The sequence below is a fragment of the Pygocentrus nattereri genome, chromosome 27, assembly GCF_015220715.1.
Source record: "Pygocentrus nattereri isolate fPygNat1 chromosome 27, fPygNat1.pri, whole genome shotgun sequence".
Taxonomy (NCBI): domain Eukaryota; kingdom Metazoa; phylum Chordata; class Actinopteri; order Characiformes; family Serrasalmidae; genus Pygocentrus; species Pygocentrus nattereri.
The window spans coordinates 23,180,091-23,189,756 of record NC_051237.1 but is presented as its reverse complement, the minus strand read 5'-3'; positions in this window follow the sequence as shown (position 1 = coordinate 23,189,756).

The window sequence follows — 9,666 nt, the reverse complement described above, 5'->3', positions numbered from 1 at the left end:
CCCCTCTGTCTCTCTCCCTCACTCTACCCCCCTTCTCTCTCCCTCACTCTCTCACTTTACCCCCCTGTCTCTCTCTCTCTCTCACTTTACCGCCCTCTGTCTCTCTCTCTTTACCCCCCTGTCTCTCTCTCTCACTTTACCACCCTCTGTCTCTCTCTCTCTCTCTCACTTTACCCCCCTCTGTCTCTCTCTCTCTCTCACTTTACCCCCCTCTGTCTCTCTCTCTCACTTTACCCCCGTCTCTCTCTCTCTCTCTCTCACTTTACCCCCTCTGTCTCTCTGTCACTTTACCCCCTCTGTCTCTCTCTCTCTCTCACTTTACCCCCTCTGTCTCTCTCTCTTTACCCCCCTCTGTCTCTCTCTCTCACTTTACCCCCTCTGTCTCTCTCTCTCTCTCACTTTACCTCCTCTGTCTCTCTCTCTCACTTTACCCCCCTCTGTCTCTCTCTCTCTCTCTCTTTACCCCCCTCTGTCTCTCTCTCTCACTTTACCCCCCTCTGTCTCTCTCTCTCTCTCTTTACCCCCCTGTCTCTCTCTCTCTCACTTTACCCCCCTCTGTCTCTCTCTCTCTCTCTCTGTTTACCCCCTCTGTCTCTCTCACTTTACCCCCCTCTGTCTCTCTCACTTTACCCCCCTCTGTCTCTCTCTCAATTTACCCCCCTCTGTCTCTCTCTCTCACTTTACCCCCTCTGCCTCTCTCTCTCACTTTACCCCCCTCTGTCTCTCTCTCTCTCTTTACCCCCCTCTGTCTCTCTCTCTCTCTCACTTTACCCCCCTCTGTCTCTCTCTCTCTCACTTTACCCCCCTCTGTCTCTCTCTCTCTCACTTTACCCCCCTGTCTCTCTCTCTCTCACTTTACCCCCCTCTGTCTCTCTCTCACTTTACCCCCCTCTGTCTCTCTCTCTCTCACTTTACCCCCCTCTGTCTCTCTCTCTCTCACTTTACCCCCCTCTGTCTCTCTCTCTCTCTCTCTCACTTTACCCCCCTCTGTCTCTCTCTCTCTCACTTTACCCCCCTCTGTCTCTCTCTCTCTCACTTTACACCCCTCTGTCTCTCTCTCACACTTTACCCCCCTCTGTCTCTCTCTCTCTCACTTTACCCCCCCTGTCTCTCTCTCTATTCCTGCAGCTGCCTGTAGAGCTGCTGCACAGGAGGTCAGGATCACGTGGTTCACTGGCTCGCCATCTCTCCTTCTATCTTACAAAACTTTTTTCATGGAAAAAAACTGCATAAAGCAGAAAATCTTGTTAAATATCAATCCCGTCCTGAAACACTATGGAATACTGCTCCAGATCCAATACTTCAGGATAACACAAATACAAAGGCTCATACTAATGTATCTGGAAGCTCCATGTTTTAGGAACTTATTAACTAGCCTTACAATGTCATACAAAACAAAACTCCTTACTGAAAAGAATCACAGATAAGCGCAATTAAAATATTTTACATTTGTACGTCTAAACGGCACAAAAGAAAGACTTAGCCGCGTTAGCCTACATGCTAATCGTAACCAGTTAGCTCCAGTATCAGCGTAAAACATCACTTTTGCGGGTAAATAAACTTTAGTCTCCTTCCGACTGGTTTTTTATAGTTACACACAGTTAGGATTCATCATATTTCTTAGGATACAACTCATTTTCAGCACGTTTAACTCGTAACTCGTAATGTAGCATCATGAGCTAACTAGCTTAAGAGCAGTTTGAGAAAACTCACCGGAGCTCTGAACTATAACGGCTGTAAAATGTTCGGCAAATCAGCTGGAATACTATGGCTTTCTCTGCTAAGAGTTCTAGGGTGGCTCCTATCTCGTGTTGTTAGTTGCAAAAAAGCATTTCTGCACGTATTTTATCTGCGAACTCCGTGAAGGAGCGGCAGGTACACGAGAGAGAACCAGGGAGAAAAAGGGGAGGGGGAGGAAAGGGGGGGGGGGGTCTTCTCATCTCGCTGAGCAGTAGGTGCTGTTATAACACTGAATTTAACCCCTTAGTGTACAGTTAAATTTAGGAGGGCTACGTAAGATTTTGGCCTTAAAGTCCAGTCATGCTGGAGGGATGCATAATATGCTGGGTGTTCTGAGGCAAAATAGTTCTGACAGAAAACTTATTATTTCAGATTGTCCACTATTTTACCTTCATCAACATTCTACATTAAACTCAGAAGAGTCGTGTGGTTTCTCTGGGGGTTCTGGAAGGTAAATAAAATGTCCATATTTGTGGAAATGTGCAATATCCATACAACTGCATGTGTAAACTGTAAATTTGTACAGTTTCTTAATTCTATTTTTATTTTTTATATTGTTCTGCTAACAGATGCCTTGTTTATTTATTTATTTCTATAGTATATCTTATATTTAGTATTTTGTATGATGCACATCTTTACTGCTGCGGTTGTGCTGTCTGCGCTCTCTGTGCTGCTGGTTGTGCTGCCTGGATCTTCAGCTACGTTCTTCGGACAGGAAGAGGAAATGTAAGTACAACGTTTTTTTTTTTTGCTGTTATTTTTTTTTTAACTATACAATGGCAATTATTATTATTATTATTATTAGATATTTTATAATAGGATGTAAAAATTATATACAATAAATGATTAAATACTAATATTTAACATGTAAAATATACATATATTCTTTGTAAAATGTGTTACATTGGTAAAAATATATTACCACATACCAGTTTATCACTATGTACACTAATAATAAAAATAAAAAATACTTTTAAAATAATTTTACTAGTAGTAGTAGTTGTTGATGGTTGTTGTGTTGTGGTTGTTGTGTTTGTTGTTTTGTTAGTTGTTGTTGTTGTCTTAGTTGTTTTAACAGTAGTGGTTGTTTCAGTAGTAGTTGTTGCAGTTGTTGTAGTTGTAGTAGTAGTAGTAGCAGTAGTCTTGGTAGTTTTTGTTTTAGTAGTAGGAGTATTACTTGTTTTTAGTAATAGGAGCAGTAGTTGTTTTAGTAGTTGATGTTTTAGTAGTTGTTGTTTTATTAGTAGTTGTTGTTTTAGTAGTAGTAAGAGTAGTAGTTGTTGTTGTTTTAGTAATTGGTTTAGTAGTAGTATGAGGAGGAGGAGTAGAATTATTACTATTGTGTAACATAATGGCACAGTAATGATGATACTATATCAAATGGGCCATAACAATAATTATAATACCTGTTATCAGACACAGGAGCGCTGCTGGAGTTTTTAAACACCTCAGTGTCACTGCTGGACTGAGAATAGTCCACCAACCAAAAATATCCAGCCAGCAGTGTCCTGTGGGCAGCTTCCTGTGATCACTCATGAAGGACTAGAAGATGACCAACACAGACTGTGCAGCAGCAGATGAGCTGTCGTCTCTGACTTTACATCTACAAGGTGGACTGACAAGGTAGGAGTGTCTGATAGAGTGGACAGTGAGTGGACTCCTATATAGTAAGTGGAGCTGATAAAATAGACAGTGAGTGTAAAAACAAGGAGGTGGTCATAATGTTGGGCCTGATTGGTGTAAATACAAACAAAAAAGCAACTGACCATTAAGACCAACAGAGCACTTTAACATGCATATTTAATTAACACCACACTAGTTTCAAACAGCTGTGATGGGCTGGTGACCTGTCCAGGGTGTATCCTGCCTTCCGCCCGAAGACTGCTGGGATAGGCTCCAGCACCCCCCCGCGACCCTGACGGAGAAGTGGCTTAGAAAATGGATGGATGGATGGATGGATAGTTTCAAACAGTCGACCAAGACCAGAGTTTATAGTGAACAGTAACAAAACAACAAAAACAATCACTGTTTACAAGTCATACATACATAATACGGATGTATTACATATTATCTACATCATAATAATAATAAGTGCCAAATCATTGAAATGTAAACAAGACATAATAGTACATAAGATAAGATAAGATAAGATAAGATAAGATAAGATAATCCTTTATTAGTCCCACAGCGGGGAAATTCACAGTATTACAGCAGCAGCAGAGTAACAGGAGTAAGGCACTCAGTAGTAGAAACAGGAAACAGCATAAACATTATCAACATTATAAATAATAAAAATTAAAGCTAAATCTCTAGACTATTTACAACAAAATAAGGATAATAATAAAATAAAATAAAATAGAATAAGAGTTGCATATAAATCTGTATTGCACTTAGCCTATTATATAAATCTTCCAAATATTCAGAGCTGCTGCCAGAGCTCAGAGCCGTGTTGGCGTGTCAGATCTCATAATGCTGGACAGTGTTACCTCCCTGGCATTGTGACACCACCAGTGACGCTAGAAGGCACCCACAGCAGTTGGATCGGTGTTATTTAGCCCTGCACAAGATCAAGGATATCGTACCAGCAGCTTTTGCACCTTCAGTAATGAAGTGCTTATTGTAGAGTCCGGCAACAGTCCTGTATGCAGCAGCGTCCAGCTACACTACAAACAAGTGTAATAGACATTTATAACAAGCTAGGGCTGCAATTAACGACCATGTTTCTATTGATTAATCTATCGACCGTTTGACCAATTAATCCGTTAGTCTAAATGATACATTTTCCTCCAAGAAATTAAATTGACCATTTAATTGAAGTTCCTTTTATTTTGACAACAAAACACAAAGAAATAAAATAATAGCATATCGTCGCTGTCCAATGAAAACAATTTTCTTCAGATTAGTAACTTTACAGGAGAAGGCAAAAACACTCTTACCTTTCAATGTAAGCCAATGTAAAGAGACATTGTTCCAGGTGGTTTTAAAGCATTTCTATTGGTCCGTTCATCTGGGAATTTTTACACAATGTAAAGGACACGATAACTGCAGCTTATATACACTGTACTGCTGCTGTCAGAGCACCACTGTTTTTCATCTGTTACTGCAACAGGCACTTTATGAACCGCTGCTCTCCAAACTTGCACATACAACTTTATTCTTCTTTCAACTTTGCACACACACTCATCTGCCACTTTATTAGGTACAATGTTCAATTGCTTGTTAACACAAATAGCTGATCAGCCAATCACACGGCCGCAACTCGGTGCATTTAGGCATGTAGAGGTGGTCAAGACAACTTGCTGAAGACGGGCTTGTCTGAGTATTTCAGAAACTGCTGATCTACTGGGATTTTCACACACATCCATCTCTAGGGTTCACAGAGAACGGTCAGGAAAAGAGGAAATATCCAGTGAGCGGTCAGTTGTGTGGACGAAAATGCCTTGTTGATGTGAGAGGTCAGAGGAGAATGGGCAGACTGGTTCCAGATGATAGAAAAGCAACAGGAACTCAAATAACCAACCAAAATTCTGAGGAACGTTTCCAACACCTTGTTGAAAGTATGACATGAAGAATTAAGGCAGTTCTGAAGGCAAAAGGGGGTCCAACCTTTTATTAGCACCTAATATTGTAATTGTGTGTAATACTAGTTTCATCTGGAGATCAACAACAACACGTCTGGCGTCCATCACTTACAAAAAAATCAACATCCGGTTTATTCCACCGCTGTGGTTGACACCAAAAGTTGGAAAAATCGAACTTTTCATGGAATGTTCTGCTCCCTGATGCAGTCTGCAGGCCTTGCTTCACTTTAGTCTTTCCCTTTGACACGTTAAACCGGCTGAAGTACCAGATGAGTCCTACGGTGGCCCTGGAGAGCCACTCGCCTCCTTCAGTGTCCATGAAGTCCGTCTTCTGCCTCCAGGCCCAGAGAAACAGCAGCGCCCACCAGGACAGGACGTGAGCAGCGATGTAGCAGGGCAGGATGGAGGCGAAGAGGGCGACAGCAAGCACCCGAGAGGTAATCAAGAGCAGGTTCCACAGGAAGAAAACTGCAGAGGAGGACCAGCCCATCTTCTGATCTTCAGGAATTGCACAGCGTCTCCTGGAGTGGAAGTACAAGGTGGGTGTTTCTAATAAACTGGCCAGTTGGTGGAAGTGCAAGCTAGGTGTTTCTAATAAACTGGCCAGTTAGTGGAAGTACAAGGTGGGTATTTCTAATAAACTGGCCAGTTGGTGGAAGTACAAGGTGGGTGTTTCTAATAAACTGGCCAGTTAGTGGAAGTACAAGGTGGGTATTTCTAATAAACTGGCCAGTTGGTGGAAGTACAAGGTGGGTATTTCTAATAAACTGGCCAGTTGGTGGAAGTACAAGCTAGGTGTTTCTAATAAACTGGCCAGTTAGTGGAAGTACAAGGTGGGTATTTCTAATAAACTGGCCAGTTGGTGGAAGTACAAGGTGGGTGTTTCTAATAAACTGGCCAGTTGGTGGAAGTACAAGCTAGGTGTTTCTAATAAACTGGTCAGTTAGTGGAAGTACAAGGTGGGTATTTCTAATAAACTGGCCAGTTGGTGGAAGTACAAGGTGGGTGTTTGTAATAAAGAGTACAGTTGTTTAAAGAGTAACAGCTGCGGTTGTGCTGTCTGCGCTCTCTGTGCTGCTGGTTGTGCTGCCTGGATCTTCAGCTACGTTCCTCAGACAGGAAGAGGAAATGTAAGTACAGCGTTTTTATTTCTGTTGCTGTTATGTTTTAATCCTTCAAAAGCAATTATCAACAGAGAATGATGTATTAAATATGCTGTAATAATTATTCCAGTTACTATTATTAGTAGTTTTATTGTTCAATCACTCCATTTCAAATATAATATAGACATTGTTACTTGTTGATATTAAATGATTATACATTGCATCAGTTACGCTGACCGACAAAGTGCACGATCTAATTTGGTTGTTAATTTAGTCGACAAAGTCGATTAATCGCTACACCTCTGTTTGATGGAGACCAGCAGCTGTGTTGCTAAAGCCACACAGACGTGAAACGTGGTGACTGAATATTGGACTCGCACTACACTGGGAGCAGAGCAGCCACTGCTGTCCAGAGGACTTCACTGCTAGACTGGGCAACATAGATTGCCCAGATGTAAAATGACCTGAGTGGCGGCCACTGCTGGCAGACTGAGCGAGGGTCAGTAGCAGCAGCAACACGGCCGCTCTAACAGACGGATTTTAAAATTGGACCAGAAAGTCACGCTCAACTGTGATTGGCCGGTTTCCTGGAGGTCAGTCATGCTCAAAGCGGCACGGTGAGACAGCCAATAGAAATTGTTACAGCGTGGTAGCCTAGCAACTGTAGGGAAAGACGACTTTGAACAGGAAGAAGAATAAAGAAAATAAATATGTATTTAGTTTATTTGTAGACTGTTATACTTCATTAAAGCATGAAATACTGTTTTCACTGCAGTGCATGAATAAAAAATAGTAATGTGTGGTAAAGTTTTATTAATACTCATAGGTTTATACACACACACACACACACACACACACACACACACACACACACACACAGGCATGGTACAGTATATTGTACTGTCGACCTGTCCAGGGTGTGTCCTGCCTTCCGCCCGATGACCACTGGGATAGGCTCCAGCACCCCCTGTGACCCTGAGGCACAAGTGGCTTAGAAAGTTTGTGTGTGTGTGTGTTAAGTAGAGTATAAGGCCTAGATTAGCAGTACTTGATTATTATTATTACAGATTATTAATATTATTATTTTCTCAGTCATCCTCAACACAAGCACATACAAGTAAAGGCCCTGTATTTAGAAGTGGTTCCTCAAACAAAATCAAGTGCCCAAACATGAAAAACGTTCACTGCCCTTTCCTGCACAAGAACCAAAATGAGGAACCGGCAGCAAGCCTACAATCCTAGAACCACCACTGCTACAGAACAGCTGCAGAGCAACATGACATAATTTATATAAGACGGCTGGATTTACATCAAGGAGATGATACAGTTACGTCCATGTGGCCCGTAGAATGACCCTCAGGTATTTTAACAAATGGCCTTTCCTTTAGAACCAATCTTCTGCCAAAATGCCAGCTGTGCACACATGACGGTGCCATTTTTCCCCTTCACCGTGTTGCAGTTACACAGTCTAGCTTAGTCTTAAACCTCTGACCACAGCAACACTGACGTGCCAACACTGCCGTAATTCCATACAAGCTGCAGCGTTTTCTTTTATTGAACTGCATGGAGCGAGTCGGTCCACTGCAAAGCCATTTCTTCCTCTTCTTGGCTTCACTGCAGTCCACAGTGGTCAGACCATTAGCCAGCGTTCTCACTTAGTGAATCTTGGTCCCAGTCCCATTTCACCCCTTGCGCTTACCAGTTAGATCTACCCCTCTGTTTTGTTTGCTCATGTCTAGGGGTAGGGTGTCCCAATTCTTGTTGAGATGGAGGGGTGGGGCGAAGTGTTGGGGCTACATGGTCCTCCAAACGGAGGTTTTTCAGAGACTCCAAACGGAGAGATATGAGAAATAAAATGAGCACAGTCAATTTTAAAAATACATTCAAATTTATAAATATTAACCCACTCTTAACCTCTCATTCTGCAGTGGACGCTGTTTTTTGAGCAGTGTCCTCACTGGTCATCAGGTTTTTCCATCAACAAGCAGGAATTGATAGGAAGTCCTGCCTAAATCACAGGGCAGGAAGATTCTGCTTCACTGCTTCTCTTCAGGTCGAGACCTTCAAGCATGTTGCTGCTCTAAAAGGCTGAAAGCTCATCATTCTCACTTCTACTACTTCCTGCCTGGACTGTTTTCCTGACTTGGCCTTTTCTCATTTCACTTCTGTCAGATTCATTAATGTGTATGTGCCTTTACTCACTGTGACATCACTGAGTGGGTGTGGCCGGAGCCCCTGAGAGTGAAGCTCCGTTCTCTGTGAACAGGGACTGTGATTTATGTTTTGTGTCATGAAGACAGTTTGATCAGTTTGTGTCCAGAGTTTCAGAGTCTGAATGTAAAAGTACACAAACATTTAAAACTAGTAAGATTCACCTCAAAAGTACAAAGAAAAATCATTAGATTCTCATTGTGGACATGAACCTTCATATAATGTGCTGCATGTTTATTTACAGCTAATTATTTTACATTCATTTCCCTTTATTTTAAAACAGCACATCGCTGTATGAATAATATAATAATTATTCTTTAAACAAGTTTTCATTATTTCTTCATGAACTGAATTCATAGTTCATTATTTAATGTGATTATATTTTCAATGAATGTATGAAAATGTGTGAGAAAAATGAAGATTTAGAAATGATGGTGTCTGTAATAATTCCTTTTGTTTTCTTTTATTATTATTATTATTATTATTATTATTATTTCATGTCACTTTCTTACATGTCCTACCGCGAGTCTTTTAGTTCTGTGATTCAGATACATAAATATATTATTATATATATATATATATATATATATATATATATATTATTATTATTATATTTATATTAAAAGACCGTTTTAGACGCGGGTGCGCCGATGTGGGCGGGGCATGTGAGTACGCGCGCTATGACGTCATAAAGGGCCAGGCAGAGTGTGACTTATAAAAGCGCAGGTTTTTGGATCAGAGCCTCATTTCAGGAAAGAGAGCAGAACAGAAGAGTCGCAACGTTTCTTTCCTGAACGACATCAAACACTGAAGATGAGCCAATCGCGGCTCGCGGAGCACCTGACACTTCCGGTAAAGTTTCCATTAATAGTCTCTCTCTCTCACTTTACCTCCCTCTCTCTCACTTTACCCCCAACTCTCTCTCTCTCTCTCTCTCTCTCTGACTCTCTCTCTCTCTCACTTTACCCCCCCTCTGTCTCTCTCTCTCACTCTCTGCCTCTCTCTTTCTATCCCTCTCTCTTTACCCCTCT